Here is an 18,021-nt window from a genome sequence, read left to right as displayed (position 1 = left end):
GTCGATGAGGAACATATGATTCAAAGATAATATTATAGAGCAGTAAGGAAGCTTTCCTGACTTCTGTGTTATGGATATTTGTTTTCTCCTCCACCACTTCATACAGTTATTTGTTTTTTTTATTTTATTTTAAATTCAATTTGCCAACATACAATATAACACCCAGTGCTGGGATGCCTGGGTGGCTCAGAGGTTTAACACCTGCCTTTGGCCCAGGGCATGATCCTGGAGTCCCTGGATCGAGTCCCACATGGAGCTCCCTGCATGGAGCATGCTTCTCCCTCTGCCTATGTCTCTGCCCCTCTCAGTGTCTCTCATGAATAAATAAAATATTAAAAACGAAACACCCAGTGCTCATCTCATCATGTGCCCCTCTTACATACAGCTATTTAAAATAAGATAAAGTACAGCAGAAATAATCTCTCTCCTTAATGGTCAGTACAGTCTCTCAGCAATCTAAAACAGAGCTACTCAAATAGCCAGCAATTTTTTTTCATAGAAAATCCTTGTTTAAAAATAAATACACAGGGGCTCCTAGGTGGCTCAGTCAGTTAAGCATCTTTGTCTCGGGTCATGATCCCAGGATCCTGGGATCCAGCCCTGCAATGGGTTCCCTGCTCAGCAAACAGCCTGCTTCTTCCTCTCCCTCTGCTGCTCCCCCTGCTTGTGCTGTCAAATAAATAAAATCTTTTTTAAAAAAAGAAAAAGATATTACACAGTATTACTGTACATTGAAAAAAAGGAAAGGATTAGAACTAAAAAACCATTCCCAAATTTCTAAACAGACAAAAGTAAACAAACGTTTAAAGGACAAGAGTCACCCAAAATAATTTAGACATATAAGTATTTAAACATGCAAGTGAAAAAACAAGTGCCAAGAGGGGTAAGGCCACTCAACTTCTTTCCACACATTTTATTTTGCTTTCCTTCACAAAAAGAAATCTAAGTGGTCTACTGTAGAGATGTCAAAGTTACAGTAACAAATATGCAAACATTTTAGTTGACTAGGAACAATATACAGAAAATACAGTAGGTAGTCCAAGGGAACACAAAAGGCTCATAGTACAAAGCAGATTTGTTAAACATTCAGGGCGGAAAAAAGAACCATTATCTGCCATGCCCTCCTGTCGCACCCTTTTATTTGTAGTCATAACTGCAAGCTGTTTTAAAGACAATGGCAATGTTATTAAGGGTACCTTCATGCCGTGCCAAAGCACATATACATAGCAATTCAGAACAATCAGTCTTACTTTCATGAGAGCAAAAGTTGCAGCCAAATTAAATGGGTGGATACCATATTAAACAATCTTGGAATTAGCTAATAGGATATAGGAAAAAATGATCCTAATGCAGATGCTAAATTCTCTTCCTCCTTTACACAATAAAAATTTTTATTATCTGAAAAGCACTATTAGAGGAAGGTTCCATTTAGTAAGACCTAAATAAATATGGACTGTTTTTAAGCACAAAGATACTTATTATTTCCTTGCATAATCCATAAACTTAAAATATATGTGCTAGATACTAGATGTGACATATAATTTTCAAAAGGGTGTTATGTAAAAACTAAGTAGAAACCTTTAAATAAAAGCACTGCAACTCTACAGAAAACTACATGTTTCACAAACATTTAATAGAAGTGGAAATTCATTGCAGGCAGTAAGTAGCAAAATAAAGCTTGGTTTGTAGGAGTATTCTACTACTTATACAAGATTAAAATGTGGCACTTTATTCTGTCATTGTGGTTTGTCAACATTTTACTCAATCTACATTAATCACATTAATGCTCTATTAACTGACCTCAAGGCAAAAATCAGAAAAGGACTGAAAAAGACATTTAATAATGATAGGACCTGGGATGCCTGGGTGGCTCAGTCAGTTAAGCATCTGCCCTCAGCTCAGGTCACGATTCCAGGTTCTTGCGATGGGTTCCTGCGATCAAACCCTGCATGGGCTCCAGCACTGCATGGGCTCCCTGCTTGGTGGGGAGTCTCCTGCTACCCCTCCCTTCTGCATGTGCTCAGGCTCTCTCTCTTTTAAATTTAAAATAAAATTTTAAAAAATAATGATACGACTTTATAATCACATCAGTATGGCCTTATACATACATAACAGTACTTTTACTAAGGTGCAGGAAAAATGAGAGATAAAATTCAGGTCTTGGAGAAATCCCAGTATTGAGCTGATTCAATGAAAATTTTTACAAAGCAATTTTTAATAGTTTGTTTTTAAAAGTTTTATTTTTGAAACCTCTTTATCAAATGCAATTCTAATGCATTAATCAGAACTTATATTTTAGGTCAATTAATTGCTAGTTTAGAGAAATCTATTGCTCAAACTAAAATGAAAGGGGAGCTGAAAGGGGAGTGTCTTCTCAAACCAGCTATTTTTTTTAAAAAGATTTTATTTATTTATTCGTGAAAGACCCAGCGAGAGAGGCCAGAGACATAGGCAGAGGGAGAGGCAGGCTCCCTACAGGGAGCCAGATGTGAGACTTGATCCCAGGACCCCAGGATCATGACTTGAGCCAAAGGCAGATGCTCAACCACTGAGCCACCCAGATGCCCCAGATAGGCTATATTTAAAAGAATCCCAAGGGTTTAAGCTCTTCTTGGGTACTTCCTCAGTAGATACAGCATCTACTGCCTTAGTGTGCTAGGAACCACTCAAGATTGTTTTTGTTCTTTGTGGCAAAAATTAAGTAGATAAAACCCATACTTTTAATAAATCTTAAAAATATATTTTGATAAACAAACCAGTCTCACACAGAGCTCCAAATCTAGAAAGATGATTACAATAAAAATGGGTTGGTCATCTAAATTATTTGCAATTTACAGTGACTTTAAACAAAATCAGTGATTTTGTGTGTGATGCCACACTTTTAACTTTTTAAGTTATTTTAATTCTAGTTAATACAGTAGTGCTATGTATTAGTTTCAGGTATACAGTATAGTAATTCAACAATTCCATACATCACCCCTGTGCTCATCACAAGTGCACTCATTTTCTGAGGCATACTTTTAAACTTATCTGGCAAATTAGGTGACAGTGAGGCAAGAAAGCACTACAAAAAACCAAAACAGGGCAGCCCTGGTGGCCCAGCAGTTTAGTGCCACCTTCGGCCCAGGGCCTGATCCTGGACACCCAGGATCAGGTCCCATGTTGGGCTCCCTGCGTGGAGCCTGCTTCTCCTTTTGCCTGTGTCTCTGCCTCTCTCTCTGTGTGTGTGTGTGTCTCTCATGAATAAATAAAATCTTTAAAAAAAAAAAAAAACAGCGATATATCTCATGTCTCAAAATGGCATTCCCAAAAGACCGCCCAAATCAAATTTTTGTAAATTGGCTTCTATTTTCCTCTTCATCTCTAAAAAAAAAAAAAAAAAAAAACCACACACTCAACTGTATGAAAATCCCATTTTGGGGGTATGGTGGTGGTGGAATATGAGAAAAACATGTACAATGCTGCAAATCTTTTCTAAATTATATAATAAATTATTTTTAAAACAAAATAAAATATAAATGAGAAAATTCAATCTGTTTCATGTATTTGAAACCTACTTAAAGGTCAAAAGAAAAAGAGCTTAACTGAATAGAACATAGAAGACTAATAAATCATTCATTTCAATCAAACCCCCACACCTCACCCACCCTTATTACTTTGAAGTACAGGAACTCTGCTATTCTCTTGACATTTGTAGAAACTGCAGTTTGGTGTATTTTATTTGTTGCTTGTGTTTTGCAATTAACTGCTATGGATTAAAGAAAAAAATCATTCAAAAAGAAAATTATTCAAGTTCAATAAAAGTGGTGGATGAGAATGGGGAGACTGAAATATAGAAAACACTGAAAGTTTCCACCACTACCACCAACCCATCCATCTTCCAATACCCGTTTCAAATGACTTAGGGTTATGTCTAATCAGTACCCAAACTTATATATTCTGAAAGATATTTTCATGGACAAGAATGACAGTGATGATGATGTTGATGAGACCAGGGCTGCTGCTTCAAGCATTAGAGATAATCTATTCCCAACATAGAAAAATACAGCACTCAATGCTGGCAGATTTTTTTTTTTAAGTTCTTAATGATAGAATGAGGTTACTATTTCAAAAATTAAATTCACGAGCATAAACACAGACTTAAAGGCAATTTCATCAAAACTGAGGCATATACTAACTCATATTAAAAAACTTCATCACTTTAGCAGCAGACATGTCACTGTAACTAACCAATAAATCCAAATATTGTTCTTTCCCTTGTGTATCCTTTTAAGTATCAGATTGTTTGACTTATTTTTCTGATGTAAAATCCTAAGTTTGTTTAGTTTATACAAACACATACACATTCTTTATCAATACCTGTTCCTGAGGCCTTCCTAAACACACTTTTTTTTTTTAATGTTAAATGAGGTAGCATTTCCCTCCCATGATTTAGCTTAATCCTAAAAATTTTCCTCCAAGATTCTGTCTGAAATCTAGCAAGGTATTTACATTTGGTTATTGTACTAGTTTATGGTACTTCTCATATTAAAATTATAGCATCAATCCACTAAAAACTAAATTAAAAAACTGACTCCTAGTGAGGTACAAACCACTCATCAAAATAACAATTCTTCTCAAAAAATTAAATATTCAATTTTATAGTGACAAAATCTCTGTTATTTAGGGAAATCACAGTAGTTGACCTTTCTTTTTTTAAAAAAAATATTTTATTTACTTATTTGACAGAGAGAGAGAGAGAGAGCACAAGCAGGAGGAATAGGAGGGAGAAGCAGGCTCTCTGCTGAGCAGGGAGCCAGATGGGGCTGCCAGCATCCTGGGATCACGACCTGAGCCAAAGGCAGATGCTTAACTGACTGAGCCACCTAGGCACCCCCACAGCAGTTGAATTTAAGATGTCAAACCCTCATTTCAGATGCCATCTTAACTCCAAATCTAGTATTACAGGAAAGGGAACATCATTTCATAAGAAAACCTCACAAAATCCTCTTTTACTATGGAAATAACAAAAAAAAAAAAAAAAGTTCTGTCTTTCAACATCTACTGAGGGTGGGATCAAATTCCCAGAAAGTGGCATAAAATTTTTATCACAAGGAAACATATAAGCTTAGAAACATGGGACTTGTTCATTGGTTTATTCTTCAAGAATCAATAATAGAAAACAGAGTAAACAAACAAAATTCTCCAAGTCTAAAAGCAAATGCATTAAATACTCAGCTAAAAAGCCCAGTTTCGTAATGCTAAACAAACAAGTGTTTCAAGTCAGGTGTTTCAATGCGTTTTGATAATAGCTCCTTAAAGTCTGTCTTTCCAAAATCATTAACAATCATCACTGAACACTTAGTATCTCCCAAACCTTAAGTGAGGCCCAAAGGACAAATAAATAAGACAAACACCATTCCACCCCTCCTATGGCACTGACATTCTAACAGAGAAGACAGAAAAATAGTTACATAGTGTGTAAGAGCTAAAACTATAAAACTCTTAGAAGAAACTGGGCAATAAATCTTGGATTAAGCAATGGTTTCTTAGATATGACACCCAAAGTACAAGTAACAAAAGAAAAAATAGACAATTAGACCCCACCAAAATTAAAAACTCTGAACTTTAACTACCAAGAAAGTGAAAAATACAGCCTCCTGAAATGGGAGAAAATACTTACAAATCAATAATTTCTCCAAAGATATATCAATAACTAATAAACACATGAAAAGATGCCCAATATCCTTAGTTATCTGGAAAATGCAAGTGAGAACCACAATGAGATTTACCATTTCACACGCCCTGAGGATGGCTAGAATCTAAAAGAGATAGTAAGTATTGGCAAGGATAAATTGGAATCTTCATACATTGGTGTTAGAAATGTAAAATATGCAGCAGCTTTGGAAAACAAGTTGGCAGTTTTTCAAAAGATTAAACAGAGTTACCACATGATCCAGTAATTCCACTTCTATGTATGTATATACTAAAGAGAAATGAAAACATATGTCCACATAAAAACTTGTACACGGATGTTCACAACAGCATTATTCCTGACAGCCAAAAAGTAGAAACAACCTAAATGTCCATCTATTGATGAATGAATAAACAAACTGCGTAGATCCATATAGTGGAATATTATTCAGCCATAAAAAGAAATCAAGTACTAGTATGCACTAGAACATGGATGAACCTTGAAAACATAATGCTAAGTGAAAGAAATCAAACACAAAAGACCATGTATGATTCTATTTATCTGAAATGTCCAGAAAAGCAAATCTAGAGAGACAGAAAGTAGATTTAGTTGGCACTGGCTGGGAGAGTGGAGAGTATGTGAAATGAATGCTAATGAGTACAGGGATTCTTTCTGCTATCTTCATGTTAGCAAGTGGTACTATTAGGACTTGAATCAAATGTTCTAAGATTGATTTGGGTGAGGGTTACACAACTCTGTGACTAGCACTGAACTATACACTTAAATGGGTTGTATGGTATGTGAATTATATTTCAATAAAGCTGTTACCAAAAAAATAATGTTTACAAAACACTGTGAAGGGCACCTGGGTGGCTCAGTTGGTTAAGCGTCTTCAGATCAGGTCATGATCCCAGGGTCCTGGGATCGAGCCCTACACTGGGCTCCCTGCTCAGCAAGGAGTTGACTTCTTCATCTCCCTTTGGCCCCTCCCCCTGCTCATGCTCTCTTGCAGGTGCACGGTCTCTCTCAAATAAATAAAATCTAAAAAAAAAAAACAAAAACAAAAACACAAAGCACTGTAAAGAAGTACAGGGTTTTTTTTTTTTTTAAGATTTAATTTATTTGAGAAGATAAAGTGCATGCAGGGCAGTGAGGAGAGCAGTGGAAGAGGGAGAGAATCTCAAGCCAACTCCATTCTGAGGACAGAGCCTGATGCAGGGCTTAATCTCACAACCCTGAGATTAGGACCTGAACTGAAACCAAGAGTGAGTAGCTTAACCAATCGTGCCAACAGGTACCCCACGAAGTACAGGGTAATAAGGAAACATAAAAAAAACCCTAATCTAATCTGAAGAAGCAGAGAATGACTAAATGACCTAGATACATAAGCATTTTAAAGCATTCAAGTGCACAGTATATCAGAATAGCTACTAGTAGCTAAGAGAATTTAAGGATAACTAGAGTAGAGTGATAAAGTGGAAGAGATAGTAATAACATAGCTTACATTTATTGAACCTCTTTAAGTCCTACACACTAACACTTCCCAACCCACCTTTTCCTGGAAATTGTCTGTGGATTATGACAGACATAACTTTGTATTTTCAATACTGTAACAATAACCAGATAGATTAAAATTTTATATACGTTTCTTTGGTTGAACACAAGATGAAGTACCTGAGTTTAGAGAACATATTTTATAATAGTAATAAACTTTAAACTCTGGAATCACACTCAGCAAGGCAGGCTGATTGATCACTTATTAGCAGCTCTGAGAATTGCCACTTCCTAAAAGACTGTCTCACACTTTAACTTGGGGGGCACTTACTCATTAGCATCATTCCATTTGTGTGTGGGGGGGGGGTGTCTCTCTCTCTCCTAAACTAGTATACTGGAATGTGCTTATAACTTGTTAGTACAGGCAACTCAGGTGGCTCAGTGGTTTAGCGCCGCCTTTGGCCCATGTTGTGATCCTGGAGACCCGGGATCAAGTCCCATGTTGGGCAACCTGCATGGCGCCTGCTTCTCCCTCTACCTCTGTCTCTGTCTCTGTCTCTCTCTCACTCTGTGTCTCTCATGAATAAATAAATCAATCTTAAAAAAAAAAAAAACTTGTTAAAATTTGTGTAAGAAAGTGAATCAAGGGATCCCTGGGTGGCACAGCGGTTTGGCGCCTGCCTTTGGCCCAGGGCGCAATCCTGGAGACCCGGGATCGAATCCCACGTCGGGCTCCCGGTGCATGGAGCCTGCTTCTCCCTCTGCCTGTGTCTCTGCCTCTCTCTCTCTCTCTCTGTGACTATCATAAATAAATAAAAATTAAAAAAAAAAAAAAGTGAATCAAGTATAAGTTTCTAGCATGACGATATGCATGGATAACAGTGCCTGTTACTGAGCCAGAGAAAAGATTATTAGGAGAAAAATTCTCAGTTCAGTTTTGAACAAGTTGAGCAGGAGGAACTGTGAGACATCAAAGTCAAAATGAATAACACACAACTGGATCTGTGGACCTGGTCCTCAAAAGAACTACACCAAGGAGGTAAATTTGGAAGTTTGGGCACAAAGCATGGTAACTTAAGCCATGATAATATAATAAACTAAATGCCTAAGAAGAAAGTATAGACAGACAAAAGGTCTTAAAACATTGGTTTTCAAATATTTTAAGCCTTCTTAAAACACAAATTGCTAGGTCCCATCCCTAAAGTTTCCGATTCAGTAGGTCTGGGTAGAGCCTGAGGATTCTCATTTCTAACAAGTTCCCAAGTGATGCTGATGTTTCTGTTTTGGGGAACCACACTTGGAGAACCAACTGCCTACAGCAAAGCCCTATAAAACTCTGATAGTTAAAACAGAGAATAAGGAACTTACAAAGGAGAAAAAATGAGATGACCCTACAGCAAAGTAGGAGAAATACCACTATAATTAAATTATTTCCAAGGTCATCGGTAACCTTACTGATGATTTCCTTGAAAAAAAAGTTATGACTTCTAAAACTAAATTCTACTTTCAACAAAAATTTATTGAGCACCCACCATTTGCCAGGCACCTCTGTTCTCTCTAACCTGACCCATATCTACTCTCCTGGCCTCTGAAATACCATTCACTCCTTTACTGTTTCTGCTTCTTTTCTGAACACCTACATACCTGTTCTCTTGTTCTTCTCCTTCCCCCCACTCAAAACATTTCAAGGTTCCCCGGGGTCCTGGGTCTTTTCTTCATCATGCAAGCTTTCTCAGGGTAATTTTACCTAATCCTGAAACTCTGAATACCATCTTGCTGCCAATAATTCTCACATACCTCATCTCTAGAACTGACGCCTCTGGGCTTCAGACCCTATTTCCAACTGCCAGCCCAATCAGACATTTATTCACTAAGCCCCTTTCTTTCCATATTTTCCCTCCAAGAAGCATAACCATCCACCCAGAGACCCAAGCCAACTATCTGTGAATCTTCCTAAGTAATTATTCTCAATTTTAGCTGCAGATTAGAACCTTCTGGAGAGTTTTGTTTGGTATTTAAAAAACAAAAACAAAAAACAAAAAACAAAAAAAAAAAAAAACCACCTCACTTGTAGGTGTAACAACAATAATCTTGTGTCCTTAACATATATGCATGTAAAATGCTTAGCAAAAAATGCTGTGAGTACTCAAAAACAGGGAACTATCTTTATAAACACTTCAAATTTCAGCTCATCTAAGGTCTTTTCTGAACAGAATCAACACTTGTTTAAGCTATTTTACTAACAACAAAAATTTTAAAAATGGTTTATAAATCTAATGTAAACTTACAAAACTTAGGTTCAAAGTCATATTCCTACTTTTACCAAGTATCCTTTGATATAGATCCTTATAATTGATTCCTAAAGGGAATAAGAGTTGTTAAATAGGTACATCACTGGAATCATGATCTGTAGTGGAAATGTGGCCCATGGTTAAGTCACCACAAACCAGTGAGTGAGGTCTATTGTTCATACAGCCATTCAGAGACACTAGTGAGCCAGCCATAAATGGGGGAAAAAAAAAAAAAGAGACATCAATATATTCAAACAAGCTAATAAGAGAAGCCCATTATATGATACAATGTTTGCAATTGTAAGAACAATTGCAAGAACACTTACAAGTGTTGGCAAATGAGACATTCAATTCTGCAGTGATATCAAAGCAATCTTGCACCTTTCCTATTTTGTATTTTGAGTACTTTCAAAAGAGAATGACGAAGATTTAAAACAGCCGCTATCTCCCTAAGTATAATGTTTTGGTTGTATCCCTTGCCCAATGATCTTAGCAAATCTGTCTTCTTTTTCTTGAAAAGAAGTACAGCGATGGGCAAATGATGAGCCAGTAAGTTCATTTAAGGATGTAGAATTCTGCAATTTTCACCCATGATGGTCGGTTTCTTGTAACCTGAGCACAACAGGACAGCTGGAAAATAGCCTGGAATATGTCAGAAAACTAAGGAATAAGAGTCACCAAAAACTGCAAATGGAATGATGTTTATTTTTATTTGACTGTTTGCTTTAGCTGAACAAATTAGTTTGTCTTATAAATGAATTAAGTTCTATATTTTAAAAAAGTGAATGCAAATACCACTAGAGCATATAAACACATTTTTAAAAACCCAAAAAACAAAAATCATTCTTTTCCAAAAATTGACTGCCTGGTAAGTGGAGAGGGATTTAAAGCTATTTGCTGAAATGGAATCAATGGAGATAAGCTTTATTCACATTTATGATACAGTTATAAAGGTATTTGGATTGTGCAAACCAGAGGAAGTCTGAAGCCTTCCCCAATTTTTATTTTTTTATTTATTTTATTTTTTATTTTTTTTTAAAGATTTTATTTATTTATTCATGAGAGACACACAGATTGAGAGAGAGAGGCAGAGACACAGGAGAAGCAGGCTCCACGCAGAGAGCCCGACGTGGGACTTGATCCTGGGACTCAGGCTCTGGACTAAAGGCAGCACTAAACCGCTGAGCCACCTGGGCTGCCCCCCAATTTTTTTTTTTAAAGAACTCCACCTGTTATGTATGAAGTAACCATATTTCCAAATAGGTGAACACAGATACTAATAATGTGGGTGAAGAGTAAAGAAAGAAGAAATTTAAAATCTTTTCTCCAGTTTTATGTTTCTAAATTTGGGGAAATTTTTAACTTTTATATTTTATAAATGAACAAAATGTGTATATAATCTAAAGGTTATTTCCAGTATGACAGTTGAGTTCTTTTAATAACCCAGCCGAAGAGGTCACACAGCCTGAATCTCTACTGTGGCAGAGAAGGAATTCCACCAACAGACTGTTCAACTTCAGTGACCTTTGCCAAAGAACACATAGCACACTTTTCAAATTTCAAAACCTGATTGCAAAAGGAAGAAGTTTATTTAATATCATCATAGTATTAGACCCTTAGACATTCGGGGTCACAAGTTCATAAGGGTATATGAAGTACATCTCAAGTGTTTTTCACAGATCACTAAGCCAGGTGACATAACCAAGAACCTTCCTCAAGAACCCACCTGGATTCCCTGTAGGGAAAAGGAACTGTCAGAGCTGCAACAGCAACCAAGCAAAAACTTGCCAGTTCAATTCACTTACGAATAAATTTACCACTATACATGGGTCTCCAAACAAACTGCAGAAATTTAAGAAACTGAGAATTATTCCGCTTTTGTTGTTCTCCTGTTTTATCTAAAGAGTGCTATTCTATTGTATCAGAACAACGCAGGCCACTAAGAGTGCCTTCTACTCCACACAATGAATGTACAATGCCCTCAACCATTTCCTATACTCCACTTTGCTCAAATCTGCTCAACAGACCTCACTAGAGTTCAAAAAAAAAAAAAATTCTCACCCATTTGGACACAGAACAAGGGCCTTCCAACAAGTCCAGTGAAACAACTCTTCTTTACATCGCACCACAGGATCCATATGAATGACAGCCTTCAAGGGCAACTAAAATGGTCTTTATTATCCTTGTACCTAGACTATCTCTTCTCTAAGGGTACATTTCTTCTCAGGCAGTATCCTGGTCCTAGTAAACATGGCTTCCTGCCTTCCACACTTAACATTTACCTGAACCTGCTGGTTTCATAATACCTCTTGCCCTCTTTCACAAGTGTGATCATTTTTATTGGGGGGCAGGAATGGGAAGCAAGGGGCACCTGGGTGGCTCAGTGGCTGAGCATCTGCCTTTGGCTCAAGTCGTGATCCCAGGGTTCCCGGGATTGAGTTCTGCATCAGGCTCCCTACAGGGAAGCCTGCTTCTCCCTCTACCTATGTCTCTGCCTCTCTGTGTGTCTCAAGAATAAATAAATAAAATTTTTTAAAAAGGGGGGTGCAGGGGGAATGGGAAGCAAGATGAGGAAGAAAGAAACTAAGGGCATTTTTAAAAAGTTCCCATGGCTTCAAAAGTTCCAGAAACTTTACAACCTTAGAAATAGATAATAGAATTCAAATTCTTCCCTTCCCAACAGCTCCCCACAAGCTAACACCTATGAAACTGGTTTAGCTCCAGTTTGTGAAGCTAATATCCAATTTGTGATATTTGGCAAAAATTAGTAAATTATAATATCACAGGCTATTTAGATATAATTTATATAACCCCCCCAATTTTTAAACCAAATATCACTTCAATTCCTATAAAACCTGTATTCTACTCTAAGAGTAGCCACTGAAGTTACAGAATAAAGAAATATCAGACTATTTCTGAGTCCTTAGCACAATACCCAGTCAATACTCTAATTATACAGAATGGTCCTGTCTACTTTATTCAAAGCAAACCAAAATTAGTGCTCATTCTTGTATAATCATTTTTCAACAGCCGAGTCAGTTCTTGTAATGGTGTTAAGACAAAGGTGGCATTCAACATTTTACTGAAAGAATGAAAAGCCTGTGCTTAAAAGGGGATCCGTAAAGAGCCCTAGAAATTAATGTACATTAAAACATGTTACCTACCTAGGTTGTTCTATCACATTAGAATAACATAAGCCACTGTGGGTATCTTCTACTCCAGTCAACAAATGCACAATGTCCTTGAAACTATTTCTCGTACTCCACTCTGCTTCAATGTGCTCAACACATATGTTTTTAGAGTTGATTCCAGAACAAGAACATAAAACTATCTTTGCTTAAATTATGAAACATTAGGACAAACACTAGTGGCAAAAAGATCCAGAAATTTGCCACAAAGGAGAAGGGAACTCCAGAAGAATGCACAGACACCAGGGTCAACAACACTGCTTAGGCCAAAGGAGTAAGAAAGATTCCGTATCATACATGAATGCAGTTGTCCAGAAAATGTAACAAGGATGAAAATTCACCAAACTCTATGCGCTGGTTACCTATGTACCTGTGACCACTTTCAAAACTCTATAGATAGTTAATGTGGGTAAGAACTAGCCACTGACTATCAAATAAAAGTATAAAACTACAAAAAAGAATTTAACTTCTATACCATTAACTACCCTAACATCATACAAATTTCCTACACAACCAAGCAGAGGCAAGCAGACGGTCATTATTCCAGTTCCAAATGTCTGATTCTATCTGATAAACAGAAATAAGTTATAGAAGTCATCTCCATTTGATGTTGTTATTCAAACCTAGAAGCTTAGTTGGAATGCTCTTACCAGTAAACTGTTTTTGAGGCCTTTGAAAGAAATTATCATTTAAGGAACCAGAAATTGCTCCACTTCTGTTCTCATTAGACTTTCTGGATGTTTTTCCACAACCAGCTTGTCCTTCCATGCTGCCGGAGCTCTATCTTTCGGCCAGTCTGCCTGCTTGGTCCTTAGCTCTCCATGGCCACCTCTGCTGCTTTGTCTGTCTAGTAATCCAATCACGATTTTTCTTGTATTCCTAGAACTGATCTAATGACCATCTTCTGAAATGTACAAACTGTTAAACAACCACAGCGGTTGGAGTGAAAGAGGGAACGGTGAACTATGGGTACATGTGGCTGGACTCATCTATTCTAACCAGCTACTCCATAACCTGTTCTAAGTGGCTCACCCTGGTGTACACCCTGGTTCACTCTGACAGATCTGTTCTTGCCCCAACCTAAAGCTTTAGACCAGGTATGGTTTCCCTGGCCACCAGCATTATACCTTACACTTTCTACTGAAGACATAAGAGTCTTACAATTATGGCCATCCTTACAGAAAAGGAAATGAACATTCAAGGGTCTCTTCCATACTTCATACTGTGCTAGATGCTTTCTCTCTCAAGACCCACCAAAGGCCACTGGATACAGATAGTGCCCTCATTTTACATGAGGAAGCAGTGTAACTCCACTATCTGCATATTTAAGAAGATATGGCTAAGTGTATGAGATATTGCATAACAGCAGTAAACAATATTCTTTTAATGCTGCCCTTACAGGGCTGCTTTTTGTGTTATTATGTTAAGAGTAGTCCACTGCAGTGCCAAGAAATCTGACTTATAACTTTTTTTAAAATAAAGATTGTATTTATTTATTTGAGAGAGAGTGGGTGAGCATAAGCAGAGGGGAGTAGGATAGTTAGCTGCAGAGGGAGAGAGAGAAGCAGGCTCCACACTGAACAGGGAGCCCAATGCAGGGCCTGATCCCAGGTTCCTGGGACCATGACCTGAGCCAAAGGCAGCCACTTAACTGACTGAACCACCCAGGCACCACTAGCTTACAGCTTCTAATTAGCTATCAACTCACTTTACAAACACTGTTTCACCAAAAAGAAAAGGCCACGCCTTAAATGGTGACTGGCATTATATACTTATATAGTATTTAAATCAAATTCTAAGATTTACAAAATAATAACCTTTGTATCTTCAAAATTATGAGAACATTTAGTATGCTCAGTGGTGATATAGCAGCTTAACAGCGATGACATAAGAATGTGTTAAACTAAGTCACAAGGATGTAATCATTAAAATCCAGACTCAAACTCTAAAGAACCAAAAACGGTTTCTTTAATAAATTACAAGGGAGAGGAAAAAAAGAGAGAGGTAGTAAGGGGGGAACCTCTAGATTAAAAAGGACTTAGAAGTCATTACCAACCAGTAGAAAGGTAGTGACCTTATGTGGATCCTGATTAAAATTATGACATTCAAAAAATAAACAAACTGTGACATCTGAGACAAATGGAAATTTGAATACTGGATATTTGGTGTTGTTAAGGAATTGGGGAAAATAGATAAACACACACACACACATTTTTTAAGAGTGATTATCTTTTAAAGATACACTACAAATGGAAGGATACCTGGAATTTGTTTGAAAATAACCCAGGAGGAAGAAAGTAGAATAGATGAAAGAAAATCGGGCATCAAGTTGATAATTGTCAAAGCTGGGTCATAGGCACATGAGGGTTATTACGTGGATTTTATCTACTTTCATATGTTTCAAAATTTCTATATTAAGTTAAAGTCAACCACTTGCAAAATACATTTTTATGTAAATGAAAAAAATGGGTCACTTAAAAATGATACCACTGACTATAACTGGGTTTTAGATGACTTAAAGGAATTTGATAATATTAATATGGAGAGTAAAATTCAGAAACTGAGCATCAGAGCAATCTTAATTTTGTTAGGTAAAATAATGGCATTGTGGTTATGGGGAAAATCTCTCTTTAAAAGACACATATAGGGGATCCCTGGGTGGCGCAGCGGTTTAGCGCCTGCCTTTGGCCCAAGGCGCAATCCTCGACACCGGGGATCGAATCCCACGTCAGGCTCCCGGTGCATGGAGCCTGCTTCTCCCTCTGCCTGTGCCTCTGCCTCTCTCTCTCTGTGTGACTATCATAAATACAAAAAAAATTTTTTAAAAATAAATAAATAAAAAATAAAAATAAATAAAAGACACATATATATATATTTAACGCTAACATGACACGATGTCTAGAATTTGACTTAAAATTGTTTTTAAATGGGGACAAGAATAAACAACTATGGCAAAATGTTGAAACTAATTCATGAATATATAGGGGCTTGCTTCCTCTACCCTTGTGTGTGTTTGCATTTCAAAAAGTAAATAATAACAGTAACCATAAGAGGTTCTAAGGACTTCCTCCACTACATGGGATAGGAAAAAAAAAAACAAGATAAATAATTCAAACTAAAACCCCCTAGGTTCAAATAAGGCTCAAAGTTTGGAGAGGGCAGGGAGACAGGAACCACCACACAAGAGTTTTACTCTTATTTAAGTCACCTTAATTTCACAAGTAGCAGAGTGTGGTAAGGAAAGTCTCAGTGTTCCAACATATGGAGGCATACTCAAAAAAAAATTCTTTCAAGAACTATTTCCTCCTGCCAGTCCTGCCCTAGACATCCATATATAAAGAAACTTTCAACATTTTCTGAAGTCCAAGAAGTAGGACTGTCAGTGTGTTTTGTATGGGAACAAAGCTTCCCTAACATCCTGAGCACATATGATTCTGATTGTACATAGAGGTTTCTGGGCATGAAAATAGTATTTTTTCATTCCTAGTTTTCTGGCTGTGCTCCAAGACTACTTTTCTTATCAAGTTATCTTTAGTAAGATCCTTTTGGGGGTGGGGAGAGGAAGAGGAGGACCTTTCAAAGACTTTTATGAAAACATTTGTACATACACATTTCAGCACTTCAAGTAATGACATCAAGTGTTTTTCGAGGTTCTGAAGAGAAAAACACAATTTAATCCTACCAAAATTTCTGCTGTAGGCAATCACCACCATTCCTAAATTACACAATTATTACTGGCAGAGCAAAAAGGAAAATTAACACCTTCTGGGATTTTACTATATGCCAAGTATTCAGTATGTATTTTTAACTAAATCCTCATAACTGTAGTAGCTATTTTTTTTAAAGATTTATTTATTTCAGGGAGGGGGAGCGAGGCAGAGGGAAAGGAGGAGAGAGAGAATCCCCAAGCAGACTCCACACAGAGCATAGGGCTCAAAGCAGGGCTGGACCTCACAACCCTGAGATCATGACCTGAGCTGAAACCAAGAGTCAGCCACTCAACCATCTGAGCCCCAGGTGCTCCAGGTGAGTATTATTATTGTCTGAATATTACAGATAAGAAAAGTGGGGCACTGAGAGGCTAAGTAACTTATAAGTAAGTGGCTGAACCAGATCTGAACCCAAGAAGTCTGGCTCCAACATCTGGGCCGCTCTCTGCTATACTACTCTATACCCTAAAACTTTTCACTCTAAAACATAGGAAAGTGGACTATTTGAACATTTCTAGATCCTAGATCATTGACTCTCTTCATAATCCTAATTATCTTTCAATTTTACATTATTAAAAAAAATTAAACTGGCAGATCCTTCTTTAATAAAATTAAACTATCTGAAGAGAATTAACAGCAGCTCTTATAGGCATTAGCACCACTCACCAAGAATAATGGTGCCCCCTAACTGCTCACCCTAATGTAAAGCTCACCAGCTGACAGACTCCATGTAGATACAGAGATCCCAATCATTTTATATTGTTTCATTCTTCCATTTGATTGGTTAAATCAGAATCAAGTATCTGTATCATGAAAGAGACAAGGAAACACAAAGAAATGTGACAAAGGTAGAAGCAGAATTCATAAAACAGAAAAGATATTGTTAAGCTTTCTAACTAACAGCCTCAGAAACAGTTAAGATATTTCATCCATAAAGCAAGACAGGATGCTGTGAAAAGGCAAAAATGAAAAGGGACTCTTAGAAATAAAAAATAAATTTAAAAAGGCAATATAAAGTTTGAAGTTGTAAAGAAAAAATCTAAAAAGTGGACAAAAACAGAGACAAAAAATTATCAAAGGAGACACAGCATCAATCCAGGAAGTCAGCTTGTAATTAAGAATTCCAAAAAGAACAGGGAACAGTCAATGATACAGTAATAGTACACTGAGAAGCTAAGTAACTTTTGTACACTTGAAACTAATATAACACTGTGTGTCAACTATGCTTCAATTAAAAAATTAAAGAATTTTTAAAAAGAATTCCAGAATGAAAGAAAAAAATTAGAGGAAGTTTCCAAATATAAATTTTCTATAAAGGATGAGTAAATTAATAGATTTATAGAAGTCATCCAATTAACAGGACCCAATGAGTGCTCAAATGAAGAGACCCAAACCAGAGAGATCACTCGAGAATTGGAGACAACAAAGATAAAAAAAAAAAAAAAAAAAAGATACTACAAGCTTTCAGAAAAAAGACAGCTCATCTACAAAGGGAAAAGAATCAAACTGACCTAGGACTTTTCATCAATAATGAAGGATACTAAAAGTTGAGCAATGCCTTTAAGATTCTGACCGAAAATTATGTTCAACCTAGACTTCCATTCCCAGCCACACTAACAATCCAGTTTAAGAAAAAAAATCTTTTCAGACATTAAATTGCTCAA

At 36.9% G+C, this 18,021-nt stretch overlaps 1 protein-coding gene across 7 annotated transcripts in view; it reads right to left on the bottom strand.

The window, feature by feature from the left end:
• The window catches only part of FBXO34 (F-box protein 34), an 82,221-nt gene that overhangs the window by 42,988 nt on the left and 21,212 nt on the right, over positions 1-18,021 (bottom strand). The gene's annotated exons all lie outside the window — the stretch shown is intronic.

This window comes from Canis lupus, chromosome 8, assembly GCF_011100685.1.
Source record: "Canis lupus familiaris isolate Mischka breed German Shepherd chromosome 8, alternate assembly UU_Cfam_GSD_1.0, whole genome shotgun sequence".
Taxonomy (NCBI): domain Eukaryota; kingdom Metazoa; phylum Chordata; class Mammalia; order Carnivora; family Canidae; genus Canis; species Canis lupus.
Note: the sequence above shows the minus strand (reverse complement) of the source record. Positions and strands in the feature narration are given on the sequence as shown.